This window comes from Tenrec ecaudatus, chromosome 5 (genome assembly GCF_050624435.1).
Source record: "Tenrec ecaudatus isolate mTenEca1 chromosome 5, mTenEca1.hap1, whole genome shotgun sequence".
Classification (NCBI taxonomy): Eukaryota; Metazoa; Chordata; class Mammalia; order Afrosoricida; family Tenrecidae; genus Tenrec; species Tenrec ecaudatus.
Genome location: NC_134534.1, coordinates 105,404,791 through 105,422,233, shown reverse-complemented (window position 1 = coordinate 105,422,233; position 17,443 = coordinate 105,404,791).

Sequence of the window (17,443 nt, the reverse complement as noted above, 5' to 3'; positions counted from 1 at the left end):
GCTCTGCTGAAGACAGGCCTGGTGGCAGTCTTCTATAAAAAATATGGTCATGAAGCAGTCAGTCCTACTCTGGAATAGATTTGGGGATCATGGGGAGTTGGAATGGACTGCACAGCAATGGATTTGAGCTTTTGGTTTAAACTAAAACCTAATTTATAAGTTGTGGTATGGAAATTTTAAAGCATTCTGTTTACTTGTTTATTCTTCCAACTCGTGTTGAATGAGCACTTGGTTAGTTTCTGGACATTTCCTTGGAAGCGAAATTATGATGAACAGTGAATTCCTGTCCTCCAGGAGCTTAGAGCCAGATGGAGGAGGCAGCCTTCCGAGACAGCCTTCCCTGCAACGCAACATGATCAACAGTAAGAACAGAAGAGGGTGCTGTAGGAGACTCAGGACCTAGATCAATGCTCCCTTGCCCACCACCACCTTCACATTTCCAAATTTAATTGCCATCACTAAAATTACATCCACTGTCAATTCAATGTGCTCTCCAATTATGGAAATTCTAAACAAAAAATATTTTCTCATCATTGCTCAATTTACAGATGATTTTATTTGGGTTCAAACTACCTTAGTAGAGTTTTCCTTGAGAAAGGACTATCAACTGTCCTAGTAGTCCACCTCCAAATTTTAAACCAAATGCAGTCATGTTTTCGAACCATTTATAGGGGTGTGTATGTATGATATATGGAGCTCAGTTCAGCGAATTTGTGCCCCAGGTTCTGTCTGACCAGAAAAAAGAGCATGGAGTGGACACATGCCGTGCTTTGAAAGAACAGCTCTGAAGTGACTCAGACGGTTTTTTTTTTCAAGGTCATTACTGGTGAGAAGACAAGCAAACATCAGTCAAGCCAGGGGAAGACACCATCATCACCTTGCCCAAAAGAAGCCTGTCAAGTGAAATCAGAGATCAAGACGACGCTGGTTTGTTTGTTTGCTTTTATGTGAGAGGGTTAGTACATTTGGAGTTCATTCTACTAGGCCAGACTGTTAATCAAGCTTTCTATTTAGAGCAGCGGTTCTCACCGTTCCTCTCTCTGTCTCATCCGCCCACAGGTAGGTAAGCCCACATACAAGTACCCGGCATGAAGACTGTTACCCATGCCACATCATGCTTCGAGACAACATTTCCTTGATTTGTAATTGGAAATAAATATTTCACAATATATAATTGCATGTTTTTGGTGATTAATCACTATGCCTTAATTATGTTCAATTTGTAACAATGAAAACATATCCTGCATTTCAGATATTACATTATGATTCATAACAGTAGCAAAATTACAGTTATGAAGTAGCAACAACAATAAGTTTATGGTTGGGGGTCAGCACAACATGAGGAACTGTATTAAATGGTCGCGGCATTAGGACGATTGAGAACCATTGATTTAGAAGTTCTGAAAAGATTGCATAACAGTATGCGATTTTAAAAAGGCCCGATTTGTGGCAGACGGGGGACTGGTTTTGCCACCTTGACAATGCATCTGCTCACAAAGTCAGTTTTTGGCACAAAAAAAAACCCAGCATGCCTCTCTTGCCCCATGCATCTGACTCACCAGACTTTGCTCTGTACAGATTTTTGTTTGTTTCTGTGAATAATGAGGGACATGAATGGACAGCAATTTGACCATGTAGGAGAGGTGAAATAAAAAAAGAGGGAGGTGCTGTCAGCCATCCGAACAGATGAGTTTGAAAAATGTTTCCAAGAATAGAATTGCAGGTTTGACAATGTATTAAGTGTAATGGAGAGTATTTTGAAGGTGATAAGGCTGTTTTGTAAAAAAGAAAAAAAATTAAATATATAGCTTTGAAAAAAATTCATTTTTGGAGGTGGGTACGTGTGTGTGTGCGTGCGTAGGCATTTTATTATAAAATCTCAGGCCTGTTATGTATAAACTAATATGTACTTTAAAAGTCATCATATTTACATCCTTTTTCAGCTGGCCCTTTTATGACTCTTTGGCTTCACTGATTTGGGCTGCTATGTAAAGACATCTCTAGAAAGAATTTGTCTATAAATTCCCCCCCCACCTTTATTGGCAGTAGGACTTACACTCAGAATTAATGCAGCTCCCTGTTTTGTCATCTTGAGTTCAAATCCACCTCCATAAGAGCCTCCACTGAAGGCAGACTTTGTAAACTTGTTTTACTTGAGACTATGGCTTCATGGCTCGCAAAACCTAACAGCCTGCGAACCCTGCAGCAGCAATGGTGAGTCCAGTTGCTATCCTGTAGTGGCCAGCGTAATAGCTTGGCTGCCCTGCCCCCATTGGGAGCCTGGTTCCTCTCAGCCCAGCAGCCATAGCCACCCCCCACCCACACATGCCTGCATCAGAAGCAGCTGGGTCACCACTGATAGGTCCCAGTCTATGCATGTCTGAATCTGTGTCAGCATGGCAGCTGGGGCCTCTTGAGGGACTCATGTTGGGCTCCTTAAAAAAATTTTTTTTTAATTTGGGGAGCAACATCGTCTGAAGGGACAAGAACAGGACTGCAGTATTAGTGATACCTTCAGGACCAAGGGTGTGAGGGGCGATGCTGGGAGAGTGGAGGGTGAGTGGGTTGGAAAGGGGGAACTGATTACAAGGATCCACATGTGACCTCTTCCCTGGGAGAGGGACAGCAGAGAAGGGGGGAAGGGAGACTCCGGATAGGGCAAGATATGACAAAATAACGAGGTATAAATTACCAAGGGCACATGAGGGAGGGGGGAAAGGGGATGGAGGGGAAAAAAAAAGAGGACCTGATGCAAGGGGCTTAAGTGGAGAGCAAATGCCTTGAGAATGATTGGGGCAGGGAATGTATGGATGTGCTTTATACAATTGATGTATGTATATGTATGGATGGTGATAAGAGTTGTATGAGTCCCTAATAAAATGTAAAAAAAGAAAAGAGGAGAAAAAAATGATTAGGGCAAAGACTGTACAGATGTGCTTTATACAATTGATGTATGCATATGGATGAACTGTGATAAGAATTGTATGAGCCCCTAATAAATTGTTAAAATTAGAAAAAAAAATTTTTTAATTTGGGGAGCAACATCGTCTGAAGGGACAAGAACAGGACTGCAGTATTAGTGGGGAGTTTTCTCAACAAAAATTCTCGTAGGACAGCTCTCACAAGCCTGAAAATAAAAATGAGCTGCTGCATTGTCATGCTGTCTTTAAACATACAGTTCCATTTCTTAAAACTTCTTATAATAAACCTTTCTGATCACCTCTGACCTTCAAGAAAATCTATCAAGTTGATCCGTCAGAGTCTCAAAGCACATGGACCATGAAGTTCTGAGCTCTGCCTTACATTTAACTGGTGCAGTAGATCCCCTCCTCCCCAACTGCCCCCACCCCCTACCCCGGAAACCTCTGCTTTGATTAGACCTTTTTTGGAAAGGAATGTTATGTGACTTGGTGTTTTACTGAGAGAAATTGTGAGCAGCCATCCTCTGGTCAGAGAAACACAGTTAAACATACTTGTTTAAATGAAACTCATGCATGCAGGGCTGAGAACGATAGTAGGAATGCTTTTTGACATACTCCCACGTATATACTCATTTACTACACATACACACATGTAATATGTACATGTGGGTTTTCATGTTTCTGGAAGAGCGTGGCCTCTTGCGTGGACCTGGTGAGCTCACACGGGCATGGTAGCCGTTGAAAGACTTATTCCTCACTAAAGAATCACTCTCCTTTTCCTTCTTCATTTTTAATCCTTATGATTAAACTGGAAGACACACAGGGTGATGGCTGAGCGAGTTCCCAACTTGGACACCTTCCCATCTGAATCGATGTCTTTAGTCAACCAGAAAGCACGTGGACTGGAATTTCAACCAGTTCATTCTAGTTTAACCCCCTACTGAGAATTTGAATGCCTACTCTGCATCTTCTAAGTCAGAATCTACATTTTAAAAAGATCTGATGTGTAAGAATAACCTGATGATTTGTTAAAATGTAGATTCTGATTTAGTACATATGAATGAAAAGACAATGTCCCAGCAGGGTTCTGAACTGGGATGAACCAATTCTCAAAGCTCTGATCCAGAGCCCCTGCCTCATGATCTATGCACAACTATGGCCTCATTGCTTAGACAAGCTTGACTATGACATGTTCCCTCCGCCTCCCGGGTTTTTTTGTTTTTGTTTTTGCCAAAGATGATTCACCAACAACAATTCACTTTGAAAATGCTATGTAGATATACGTATTGTGTAAGTGTGTTTGTGTATATGTGTATGGTTTCTATACACACACGAAGAAAGTGGAAACTCTTTACTCCCAAGAAGACTTGTCATCTCGGGACTGCACCAGGGCAGTTCTACTCTGTGCAATAGGGTCGCTGTGTGTCAGAATCGACTTCATGGCAGTGATTGTGGTTGTATACACATATGTATACAAGCAGACACACCACCAATATTCAAATATGGAGAAAAAGAAGCACAACTGAAACATATGGATATTTGTTTGGAGTTCAGTCATGCCTGTTTTCCTTCATACTAGGAAAAGCAGTAATAATATTGTCAGAGAAACTAAAACAAAACCATAAATTGGTTTATGGGTCTAAATTTCACAATCCTGTGAACGAGAGGCATTTTGTAATGACCAAAAGATGGGTGTAGCAGTAATCTCCTTATCTAAGCCTGGGAGGGAGCCATTCCTTGGGAATAAGTGAAATTCTAGTTTTAAGGTCAGTTGATGTTAAATTGACCCAAGTCTTCCTGTGCTAGACATAAGACATCTACAAGGAGTCGAAAATGAAATCCCTACAGGGCTTATCAGTTTTATGGGAACAGTTGTTGGCAAATCCCCTTTCCACGTCCTGCCTCAGTCTGGTAGCCTGTGTCCCAGATGGGGCCGCAATGTGCCTTTGATAGAAGTGCCTGTCAGCTTCAGTGGAGCACCTTGTCACAAGCACCCCTGCTGAGGAAAAGATGAAAAGGCACTGCCTCCAGGTTGCTTTTGACTCTTGGCGGCCCTGTGTCAGAGTTTTGTAAGGTTTTCAGAGGCTGTGGCTTTTTGTAAGTAGATTGTGGGTTCTTTCCTATGAGAAGCATCTGATGAATTCTACTCTTTAACGTTAGATTAACACCAAGTGTTGACTTCCCCCGTGGGCCTTTTCTAGTTGGTTTGGGCGTGACTTGGTACTGGCTTTGTGAAAGGTGATCCTAATTTCCATCCAAGATTGGAAACCACTGCAGGAGGGGTCTTTGGCTTACAGCAAGTTGGTATTTAGGGTACCCATGTTTTCCCTCTTTCCTGGAGGCAGAGGATAGTGGAGAAAGCAGGACGGGGAACATGCAGGCTTTTTGGAGCCTTTCTTGACTGGTGAGTGGCTGAGGGCCTGAGAGCTTCCTCTCTGGGCCAGCCTGTGGGGGAGATGTCACACATCTGGCCTGGAGCACTGCACACAGTGTGGTGATCGTGGCAGATAAGCTCTCCCGAAATGAGAAGAAGGCACCCTAACCTTTCTGGACTCCTGTGCCAAAGCAGGAGATCTCAAAACCACAGGGGTGAGGATGGAGGTTGGGGAGAACCATTTGTGGACACAAAAAGCCAAAGGACAAGAGGACTCTGTTTTAGCAGATTAATTTATAGTAAAAACATTAGGAGCACAAGGCAAACAGGGGAATATTGTTATTGGAAAGAGCATTTTGCAAAATAATTTTTATTAGTGGGAACTACTTCAAGTTCAAGCCATATTTTAAAACACAGCCACCATGGGTGGTAGGAAGGCGGGTAACAGCTGTGTTCAGATATTTTTCTGACGGGATGACACCCAAGCTCACTCAGCTGTCTCTTGGACAGGTCCTCACGTGGTCTCTGTGCGTCCTGTTTACTTTTGGAACAGGGTGGCCCCATCTGGGGACTCGGTGACCTAGCACGGACATGATAGCTGCCAAAAGACTTATTCTTTTACAGAGATCAAAGAAAGACTTTTTTATTCTCCTTCTTTCTTATTTTTTCCCACGATGTTTCACAAACAATTCGCTTTGAAACTGACATGGAGATATAGAGACAAATAATGTATGAGTTAGTGAAAACAAACAAACATCAAAGTTCAAATTTCCTGCAAAGCCTATACACATGAGTGAAACATCGGGACATTTTCTTCTCCTCTTCCTCAGACTCACAGCAGAACGCTGATGGCCGTGCGCGCGCACATACCTATTCTGCCTTGGCACTTATTTCCCGAGGATGTCGACCAAATAGAAGGCTTGCAGCGTCATGTGATAGTTCTAATTCCACATTTGTAAGGAAACGTCACATTCTTTTCCACAATGCTTGTACCACTTTACAGACCTACTGGCAGTGCATGGAGGGGTTGGGGAGACATGGTGGTTATGCACTGAGCTGCTAACTACAAGGTCAGCAGTTCAAACCTACCAGCTAATCTATGGGAGAAAGATGAGGTTGGCTACTCCTGTGAAGACTGGACATCTCAGAAACCCCACGGGGAAGTTCTACTCTGTCCTACTGGATCGTTCTAAGTTAAAACAGACACACAGCAGTGAGTCTGAACCTTTGCTCCATGCCCTTGCCAAATTTTGTTTTCTGTTTTTGTTTTTTAAGTTGACTGGGATACGTTGATGTTTTGTTGTTTTGATTTGCATCTTTTTGTTAATGATAGTGAACATTTCTTCATATGTTTGATTTTAGGCAGAGGAGGTGTTGATTAATGTTTCTCATCTGGATAGCAGCTGGAGTAGGTGTCGAGAACAGGAGGGAGAGACCAGGGATACCTTGAAGGACTGCATTATCCTTTAAACTAGAAAAACAGCACATCATTTCGCCAAAAACAAACAAAAAAACAAAAACTGAAATATAAAAAAGACAGAGACCTGTGGCAGGTGAAAATTCTAAGATTCGAATTACAGAGTCTGTACCAACGCTGCAATGACTAGCTCCTATCCTTAGAGGCAAGGAAGCAGGCTGGGAAGGAGAACATAGTAGCTTAGAGGGGCCAGTCACAATACACAGGCCTGGCTCTGATTGATAGAGAGCCCTGGCGGTGTAGTGGCTTATATGCCAACGTGCTAATCACAAATAGTAGTTTGAAATCATCAGCCACTTCACAGGAGAAAGACAAGGCTCTCTACTCCCATAAAGATTTATAGTCTCAGAACCCCAAAATGGCAGTGTAACGCTGCACTATAGGGAAGTGATGAGTCACACTTGACTCAATAGCAGTGAGTTTGGTTTGGTTTGGCTCTGATTGGTTCCTGCTTGGGGGGAGGGGAGGGAAAGACTCCCCTTCAGGTCCTTCTCTGCTAGGACATTCCTCTGCCCAGCCCTGTTCTCCTTGCTTAAACAGTACATACTTCTACTCAGCACCATGATAGGCCAAAGGGGTGGGATCAAGAAGCTAAGGGGTTGACTTGAGGGCCCCTCTTTGTACGGGGCAGAGAATACAATATAATTGGGGGTCCCAGAGCTGTGCTACACAAAACCCTTTGGGCTTTGGTCTATTTCCAAAATAGTATACACAGAGTTTAGAAGTTATCTTAAATTGTTTTAATATAAGTACATGTTGACTTAAAAAATAGAAATAGGCAAAAAAAAGTGATAATCATCTAGCACAATACTGGTATTTTCAAATCGATCCTTCATGATTTACACTCACATACATACACATACTAGATATCTTTTGAAAATGGGGGTTTGCAGTAAAGTGATATTTTTATAAGTCTTCTTCACGCAACTATCTATGATAGATAATGTAACTCGACTATTGACTGACAGATTAGAGGTTTGAGTTCATTCAGAGGCCTCTTCGAGAAAGGCCTGGTGCTCTGAAAACCCAGTCCCTAAAAATGCAGGGGGGCTCAGTTCGACTCAGCCACTCGTGGACTTGCCAGGAGTTGGACTTTACTTGATGGCAATTGATTTTGGGTGATGGACACCTTCCTATGTCACCAGAAATCCTCCGCAATGCTGATTTTAATGACGTCATCGGAGTCCGTGCTGTGAGAGTCTTAACCTTAGTTTTGGGCAAAGTTAACTGGGTCAGAATTTTCATTAATATTAACACTTAATATCCTCCATGATGAGAACTCAAGGATGTGGTCTGCTTCCAATTTAAGTAGATGTCATAGAAAACCTTGCTTGCTTTTTTGCTGGGTTTGGATGCTGCTTCTGGCCTACCACCTTGCCTGCCAGTTCCAGGAGCCTCCAGCAGCCGCAAGCCTGTCATCTTCTTGTAAATCTTGAGTTCATTAGTACCCACAGCAACGCAAGTCAGTAAGAAGCCTCCAGTCTGTCAGCTGACCCACAGATTTATTTTCAAAACTTTCCACCATTTGGAACTTATCTACTTCTACAACTATGTGAGCTATTTTCTTGATCTCTCTCTCTCTCTCTCTCTCTCTCTGCTTTGCTTTTCTATAAAACTCAGCCTAAGAGATAACCCATAGATATCACAACCTTGCATTATATATTTTTATTAGACCAATCATTTTAATCAGAGTAACACATTTTTGTGCCATTCGAGTAAAGCCAGAGCATGACTTTGTGTTAAACACACATTAGCAAATATTTCCTAAATTTCCTTAAAGACACAGAAGCTTAGAAAAAGAAGGACCAGAGAGAAGACTGATCCCATACCAGGCAATGCTGAACCTGTTTACAAATTCCTTGTTTCTTACGGTTCTCTGAAGCATCAATACAATTGCTGGCTTCTCTGAAATATATAATAGTTAAATAATGCATTTAAAGTGATCTGTAATGTACAAAATTCCCCACATAATGTTACAATAATAACAATAACATTGTCCCTGCAAATTGTGTACTAGACTTTCAGTGTACAGTGGGAACCTGTAGAAACATGAGAATCACACAAAGCAACAGGCCAGCTTCATGTTATTCTTGGATACACTCCGGAAAATTGGGGACAAATTGGCACTTCAACTTAGAAAATTGTTCTGGTGTTCTTTCTGATTGGTGTTCATTTTCCATCTTCCAGAACTTTAGTTTTAAGAGTCCTCAAGAGGTTAAGGCGCCTTCTGGGGGCACCTACTAAAGATTGGTTCTCATGGGGGAATCCTCTGTTTCCCCTTCAGATCCACGATCACCCTGTCTGGGCACCTGACCCGTGTAGACTACATTCTGCTACTCTGTGGCCCTCTGCTGCTCAGTGAGTTTGTACAATAATAAGGCCCAGCAGACGATCAGAGCAGGGAAGAGAGAGAGCATGGTGTTTGCTCCTCTGGCTTTCTTCCTGCAAACTCCTCTCTCAAGATGCACCATGCTCACAACTCTCTCTTTTAAAATTCAGAGAACTGATGCCCTTCTCACTCTAGTGGGCCTGATGGGAACAACATCCCAAAGAGATTCCCTTGTAAGTAATCGCTCCTCTAGTGACCCTAAAAACATTCCTGGCGGTGGTGGGCTGCTAATTGTAATGCTGGTGCTTCCAACCCACCAACTGCTTCACCAGAGAGAATGGTGAAACTGTTTATTATAGTCTTGGAAACGGTATACAAGATCACTTTAAGTCAGAATCCACTTGGTGGCAATGGGTTTTTTCTTTCTAGTTGGGGGGGCGGGGGATTATCCTACAGAGTCCTTGCATGAGACAGAAGTTAGTGCTCAGCTGCTAAACAAAGGCTGGTGGTTCGAGGAAACGGAATATGATGAAGACAGAGTTGAACAGAGTTCTTAAAGAGCGGCTCAGGAAGGTAAAGTAAATGCTAATGGTGGGTGCGAAGCTCTCAGGAGCCCTCCTGGTGTACTGGTTACCCATTGGACTGTGATCCGTATAGTCATCAGTTCAACACCACCAGCATCTCCTCCGGAGAAAGACCGGTCTTTCCACTGCTATAAGCCATCACCGTCTTGGAAACCCACAGGGATTGCGATGAGTCCGCACTGAATCAATGGCAGCGAGCGAGAGTGCAAAAATCTGAAAGAACGCTCTTAGCCTATTGCAAGCTGAAAGAACTAAAGAGTTCTTTGAGTTCGTGAGATGAAATATTGATGGGTTCTATGGGGAAAATATGATGCAAGATGCATGAAAAGAATATGCAGCTACTGAACCAAAAGAGTTTGTCAACTTTAACAATTTCAAGCGGTAGCAGATGATCAAGAATTGATGACAGTGAATGAAGATGTTGAACTTGCCCTGAAGGCATTAGTGAAAACATAAAACCAATTGAGATGCTTCAATAAACAGGTACAAGGCTGGAAGTGATCACTTGTGCAAGCTAAAAGATTTGGAAGACAGCTACTTGGCCAACCGATTATAAGAACTCTACTCTCACACTTGTTTCCATTAAAAAAACAGGTGGTTCAATAAAACGTGGACATTATCAAGCAATGTCATTAACATCACTCGGTGGTAGTTCAGTTTTGTGCCACCTTCGCAGAGCCAGGGGTTGAGGCCATGATGGGACCTAAAGTAGTGTAAACAACTTTATGATGGGGTCTACTGTGGGGAGCAAAACCCACCGGGGCAGTTCTACTCTGTCGTATAAGGCCATTATGAGCTGGCATCAGCTCTATGGTAGTGAGATTTTGAGAAGATAACTCATTGTACCACACACATGCAATGGTTACAACAGTAAATAGACAGGAAACTGTCAGAAATTCAAACCAGTTTCACAAGAGGACTTGGAATGGAGGCTAACATTGGGGATGTCAGAGGGAGCTTGGCTGAAATCAAAGGATGCATTTCATTGGGCAAATATGCTGCCAAAGGCCTATTAAAGTGTTCAAAAGGAAAGGTATCACTTTGATGATTAAGGTCCACAAGCAATTTTCAAACACTTCCTATGCACAGGGCAATTTTCAATCATCTCATGTGCGCGAATATAAAAGAACAAAGAAGAATTTATGCATTTGAATTAATGTGCTGGCAAAGAATATTGAATGGACTTTGATCTGGCAGAAGAAGGGGCAAATCTGTCTTGGAAGAAGAATGGCCAGAATGCTCCTTAGACTAAAGTATAGTGAGACTGTGCCTCACCTACTTTGGAAGTTATCGGGAGGTACTGGTCCCTGGAGCAGACATGACGCTTGGTTGTCAAGTGCAGGGTCTGCAAAAAATAGGGAGACCCTCAACTAGATAAGTTGACACAGTGGCTGCAATATTGGACATGGCAAAGTTGTAAGGATGGCACTAGATCTAGCAGTGTTTAATTCTGTTGTGAACTATATATTGGAGACAACCCAGTAGCACCTAATCACCACAACAGTGCTTTAAACTGTTAAATTTGCGACGATGTGTGAGGCAGCAGTGGATAACTAATACGTGTTGCTGTGTGCTGTCCAGTTAATTCCAACTCATAGCGACCCCAGGTGACACAGTGCACATGATGTGCTCCGTGGGGTTGTCTTGAGTGTGATTTTTAAGGAACGGGTGGGCAGGTCTTTCCGTTCACACCTGAGCAGTTATCCATTGTACCACAACTTCTTATAACATGCTAAAATCCGTGCTTCCCTATTTGCTGATTTGAGCACCGACAGGCTGTGGGGTCCCTTCAGGCACACAGGCATGCCACACCTTCCCTGGTCACAAGATTTGGCACCCAGGAGAAGGAACTGAGAAAGAGCATCCTCTACTATCTCTCCCCCTGGAGTGGCCCACGCTTCCCCTTATGTCAATCTGTTAAGCCTGGTACTCCTTAGCAGGGTTTCCCAGAGCAGAAAGCACCTGACGGAGGGAGAACTGAACTGCTGCCCCACAGGTTACCTTGTCCCTAGAACATTGAGGGAGTTCTTAATGAGGACTGAGACTTGGGATGTGCTTGTTTGGGAAACGCCTTTGGCCTAAAACTTTTCCGAGGCTGCCATCGGCTATGTTGTCCTTTCTGTTAGTTCTTCTCCATCTGAGTTCTCGCTCCCTCAGAAAACTGGGTGGAGACTCAGCTTGCTGACTGGTGGGAGGCCCAGGAGCTGAACACACAACCTGCTGTCTGTCTGGAGGGCATTTATTTTCCCTCATCCCTCTAGAGGCCAGCAGAGTACAAGAGAAGTGTGCCACCAAGAAGCCACAGAGAAGCTGCTCCAGCTCTGCAGCTCTGCAAATACAGCTTCCCAGTGAAAATGCATTTCACTGCTCGGTTCAACCTGCTGAGCTCTCAGGAAGCAGTCAAGCGCTTAATCGCTGTGCCGCCTGGCCTATCAAACTTGAGATTCCAACCATCCTCTTCTGTTTTGTTTCCCCATATCCTCTCTCCCAGAGTCCCAAGTTTTCAGCCCCAGCTTTTCACCATAGTGAGGCAAGGCCAACGTTGCCCTCTTCCTTTGCTTGCCCCTACCCATGTTCCTTTGTCCTCAGCCCCTTCTGTGCAGGTTGATTTACGTCACTGCATCAGGTGCTGCTGCCAGGAGTCAGACTCACTGCCAAGGCAACTCACAAAAGTTGTAACCCCAGGGGCAACATGACTCCAAATCCCCCAGTGACAGTCATTATGACTTTGCTGTCATCCTGAGAGCCCTGGGGAGAAACTACTGCAGAGGCGCAGCCACCACAGAGCCTTCAGCAGACAAAACGTTCAGGAAACAGGGGTTGAATTGTGTCTGTCCATTTTCCAAAGCAAAGGGTAGGGAGGCTATGAGTTGGGGTTCATTTAGAAAAAAGAAAACTGTGCTTCCAGCGCACTCTTTCCAGGAGGTGTGCTTTGTCACAATCGCTGGTTTACCTGTCAGTGCAGAGAGCTTCCAGGGGTTCTACTGAATCCCTCCTGTTTGCAGGCCAGGAAAAAAGAATTTTTTCATTGCCAACCTGGCTTTTCTAATACGTGTGTAACAACGCCGTGACTTCTTTGAACTCTCTTCCCTTTTGAGGGCTGGGCTGCAGCAGAGAGGACAAGAAGTAATTGATTTGTTCACAGGGGTGTTTTATTATGAACAGTGGGATTGTGGGCTCCTTTCCTTCCTCGGAGACGCTGCAGTTGTGAGGGTGGGCGGGCAGACAAGTGAGTGGATAGACAGACGGCAGTGGGTGTTTCCTTCTTGGGATCCTAATAATCGGTGTGTGGTTTACATTCCATTCATCTGAAGGGCCATGATATTAACTGAAAACAGCTTGGGCTGAAAACTACCTCCAGCCTCGGAAATATCCTGGATCCAGACAGGAATTTCTTGTCACACTCCTATTGATCATCTACTTCTTCACTTCCAAGCGACCTTAACCTCGGATAACCAACAGGTGTAGTGTTTATCATTTGAACTAAAAGAACTTAATAAAATCAGGTACTACAGAGAAAGGCACTGTGACATGCCAAGCGTCCCTCCCCAAAGAAACATTTCCTAGGCATACACTCGCAGGACTGGAGTCTGCAACCAGTGACCAGTGACTGCTGCAGACGCTTTCTACTTATGCACAGGGGCGTTTTCCGTAGCGGTGGCTCTGGCCTTTGCTTTTTAAAAATCATTTGCCATCAGGTACAACCGAATTCATTATGACCTCGGGAGTGCCACCAAAGAATTTAACTCCATAGGGTTTTCAATGGCTAATTTGGGGGGGAAGTAAAGCACCGGGTCTTTCTTCCAAGGTGCCTCTGTGTAGCCTCAAACCTCCAGCCTTGCGGTGAGCAGCAGAGCATGTGGACTGCATCATCCAGGGATTCCTGCTCTTTCAACTTATTACATGTTAGAGATTGTTTCACATTGGCATTTCACCCATATAATCTAGTCGTTATAGTGATTGTATTCTATGGTGTGATTATATCTAATTTATCCACACAGCTTTCCACTGTTGGCCCTTTAGGAATGGGTGCAGTTTATTCATTCCACTGAGCAAACTGACATGGCAGAAAGGAGGTCTGATGGCAGAGCGGGTTACATGCTGGGCTTCTAACCATGGGTCACTGGTTCAAACTTAGCAGGTGGAGAAAGATGAGCCTTTTTGCTCCCGTAAAACTTTACAGCCTTAGAAGCCCCAAAGGGCAGTTCTACTCTGCTCCGAGGGCTGCTCTGAGTTGGCATGGGTGAATGGAAGCAAGTTTGAGTGCTCTTGAGTGTGCCCAGGGCAGGAGCATCTTTTGACATGATCTTGAGGCCCGGTAGTTATTGATGGGACAGGTTTCTCAACTTGTCAATCTTTTTTGTATGTCTTGACTTTATTGTTATGTGTGATATGAGTGAAAATGTACAGAACATATTGGTTTTTCCATGTCACAATTGCTACACATTTCATTTTGTGACATTGATTTCAAGGCTCACAATGTAACAGCACACTTCCCACTGCCTACTTGTGTTGACCATTCCCTCCCCAGCCCCCCGCCCCTGCCCACTCCTCTTGCCATCCCTCCCCACACCCACCCCTGTTCCCCTTCCCTAGTTCTTCCTGCCTCTGAACTTTATTCCTGTCCAATGCTGCCTTTGATCTTCTGGGGTTGGTTGCTCTATAGAGAGCTGCCTGCCTGGTGTTACTGTTCATCCTCTGGGTCTGACTCTCATTTTTGTGAACGTTGAGCCACGGAGGCGAGTTCGTTCTAGGTCTGAAGAGTAACTTGCTTCGGGAGTCTGCTGGCCATCAGCTGAGGTCCCCTTGGAGATGCCTCCCCTGGCAGTGATCTAAAGCATTCTGTGGGTTCAGTCATCATCCACCAACCCCAGCCTTGGGCTACAGATCCAGGGAGTGTCCTAGTGGACTCCTGGGAGGCTCTCATTGCTCACGTGCTGGATTCAGTAACACGATCACAGGGCCAACCCTCCTGACATACAGAACAAGAGGTTTGAGGACAAAGGAGCTGGAAGTGGTCCTTCTGCCCTTTCCCAGCAAATGACCATGACCACAGTGTAGTGAGTGTCGGCTTCCTGGGCTCTGGAAGACGTGGATGCCAAAGGCTGGGTCCTGGCCAGTGTGGGCAGGGAAGAGAGAACCTTAGATACCATCGAAGCCAGGCACCTGGGAATGGGGAGGTAACACTAGCGTCCCCAAGGCATAGTTTGGAAACGGCATACTCTGTCTCAATTGTCCTGTTAGGAAATGGGCTCAGAGAGGTGGGTTGGCAGTAAGCGGCATAGTTGCAGGGTGCCTGGCTGTCATTCAGCCAATGCGCTGTCCAAAAAGCTATGGGACCTCCCCAAACTTTTCCAAAGCTGTAATAAGAATGATAGTAATGTCAAATAGCTGTCAAGTTGATTCCAATTCAGGTTGACCCATGGGAGTGATGTTCAAATGGATTATTTTTGTGGAAGCAGATAGCCAGGCCTCTTTTCAAGGTACCTCTAGATGGGCTAAGAGGAGCCCTGGTGGTGCAGTGGTTATCCATTGGGCTGCCATCCACAAGGTTGGCAGTTCAAAACTAGCAGCCCCATTCGCCGGAGAAAGAGAGGATGTTCTACTCCCGTAAAGAATTAAAGTCTTGGAAACTCACAGAGTCAATTCTTCACTATCCTATAGGGTTGCTATGAGGCAGTAGTGACTCAATGGCAGTGAGTTTGGTTTGGGTCTGGGCGAGCTCAGACTCCTGGTGGTGGTGTGGGTTAGGCATTGAACTGATGACCACAAGATTTAAACCCACCCACCAGATGCTCTGCAGGAGAAAGAAAGAGCTGTCTTCTCCCAGAGAGATTTAGTCTCAGAAATGCTGTGTGGGTTCCCTCTGAGTTGGAACCCACCAGATAGTGTTTTTGGATAGCCTCTAAACCCCATCACTTGGTGCGCGTGCACCAGCCAGTTTCTCTAACAATAACAGCAACCACTTACTGAGGAATGCTTAAGGCTCCCCTGGGCTCTTTTAAAACAAATCCATTATCTGCACCCACATTTTACGGATAGAAAACTGCTGCTAGATCCGTTGAACTGGTGTCTCTCAGAACACACAGCACATACAAGCAAGCACGTGAGGTCGCCCCCCCCCGCCCCCCCTCCAGGAAGCCTGGGTGGCAGCCTGGTTGGGAGGGGGCATCAGAGGCATTCTCAAAGCCCTTTGGGCCTTGTCTCCCGTGAATGGCGCTATTGATCAGCGAATCCTAATATTGGAGCTGCTAGACCGGCTTGGCACAGCCCTTGGCAGGCCGTCCCGAACGGAACATCCAGAGAGAAAAAGGCCCCTGTCTTCCTGCGCGTCCTTGCTAGCCCCCGTTCGTTCGCAGGGGAGACAGGCTGTGCGGGCCACTGTGCCCACTGGGGTCTAGTTTGCTTTGGCAGACAGGGAGCCCATTCACGCCGCTGGCGCTGGCGGAGGGGGCTGGGCACTACAGGGCCTGGCCCTGCTCTGGCTTACTGGGCCTGGGGGTAGCTGGAGGGAGGGGTGTGTGGCTGTGGGCGGGGGCGGGGGGTGGCTGGAGCCTGGAATGGGGGTGGCGGGGAGGCTGACTTTATTCTGGCCGGTGAGAATTACTGCCTTTACGGTCCCGCCTTGCTCCATAAACCAGAAAGCCACTTCCAGTGGAGTGAAGTCTGGTAGGCGGTGTCTGGTGCCATCCTGTCCCGGCAGGGAGGGGCTCGCCCACCCTAGCTGCTGGCTCAGCCAGATCCTCCGAAGGCCCGCCGCAACTTGAGGGAGAGGGAGACAGGTCGCAGGGATAATCTTTGTTGTACTCGCTCCTGGTTTTGGACACCCACAGTTTTTGACCTTAGCATTTTAATTACTCCGCCCATCAGCGAGCTGTCTTTTTAGGGGTGGGGAGAAGAGCGGCTGCCCAGGCGTTTTTACTTTTCCAACGGTGACGACCTTGCATGAAAACCACATCTGAGTATAAAGGGGCCCTGATGGAATTTCCCCAGCAGACTCTCCCTGGCCCCCGCTTCCAGGATTTCCTACTTTTGGAGATCAGGCATTTCCTTGCTTCCAGCCTTCTCCTTCGAAGCCTTAAAGGGCCAAGGCCTCTGGGATGGAGAGAGCCCACCCACCTTCTCTGGTGCCTGTGGCTTGTCTGTCCTTCCAGTCCCTGCCTTTGTGGGCCACAACTGTTTAGGAATTGCTGAAGGTTACGATGTTGAAAGATTTCAAAAATACTTAGCTAAATACGTGTCTTATTTGCTTTTGCCGATAGTAACATGCTTCCCACAGAGCCCTTTCAAATCTCCAGAGTCTTAGAAAGTAGATAAGGAGCTCATTCAGTGACAAGCCCAGCCAGAGCCAGGGATTTCATGCAATGAGAAATCACCCCAGACCACACACAGAGGTGCCTCTGCACTAGCGCTGTTCTCTCTCTCTCTCTCTCTCTCTCTCTCTCTCTCTCTCTCTCTCTCTCTCTCTCTCTCTCTCTCTCTCTCTCCACACACACACACACACACACACACACACTCAGTTTCCCAGATGTCAGCCTGACAAACAGGCCCACGACTAACACCAGGAAATCTCAACAGGGACAGCTTTTCAGGGCGGTGGGGCCTTTGTTAGCAACAAGCTGAGGGGAAAACAAAGGATCAGTACAGTACGTGTCCCACAAGCTACAGAGAGCAGACTAACAGCCACGACCACCTCAAGACTGCTTCTAACAGAAGAGAACTTCGGAGCCAAATGGAATTTTGAAATCACCTTTGTAT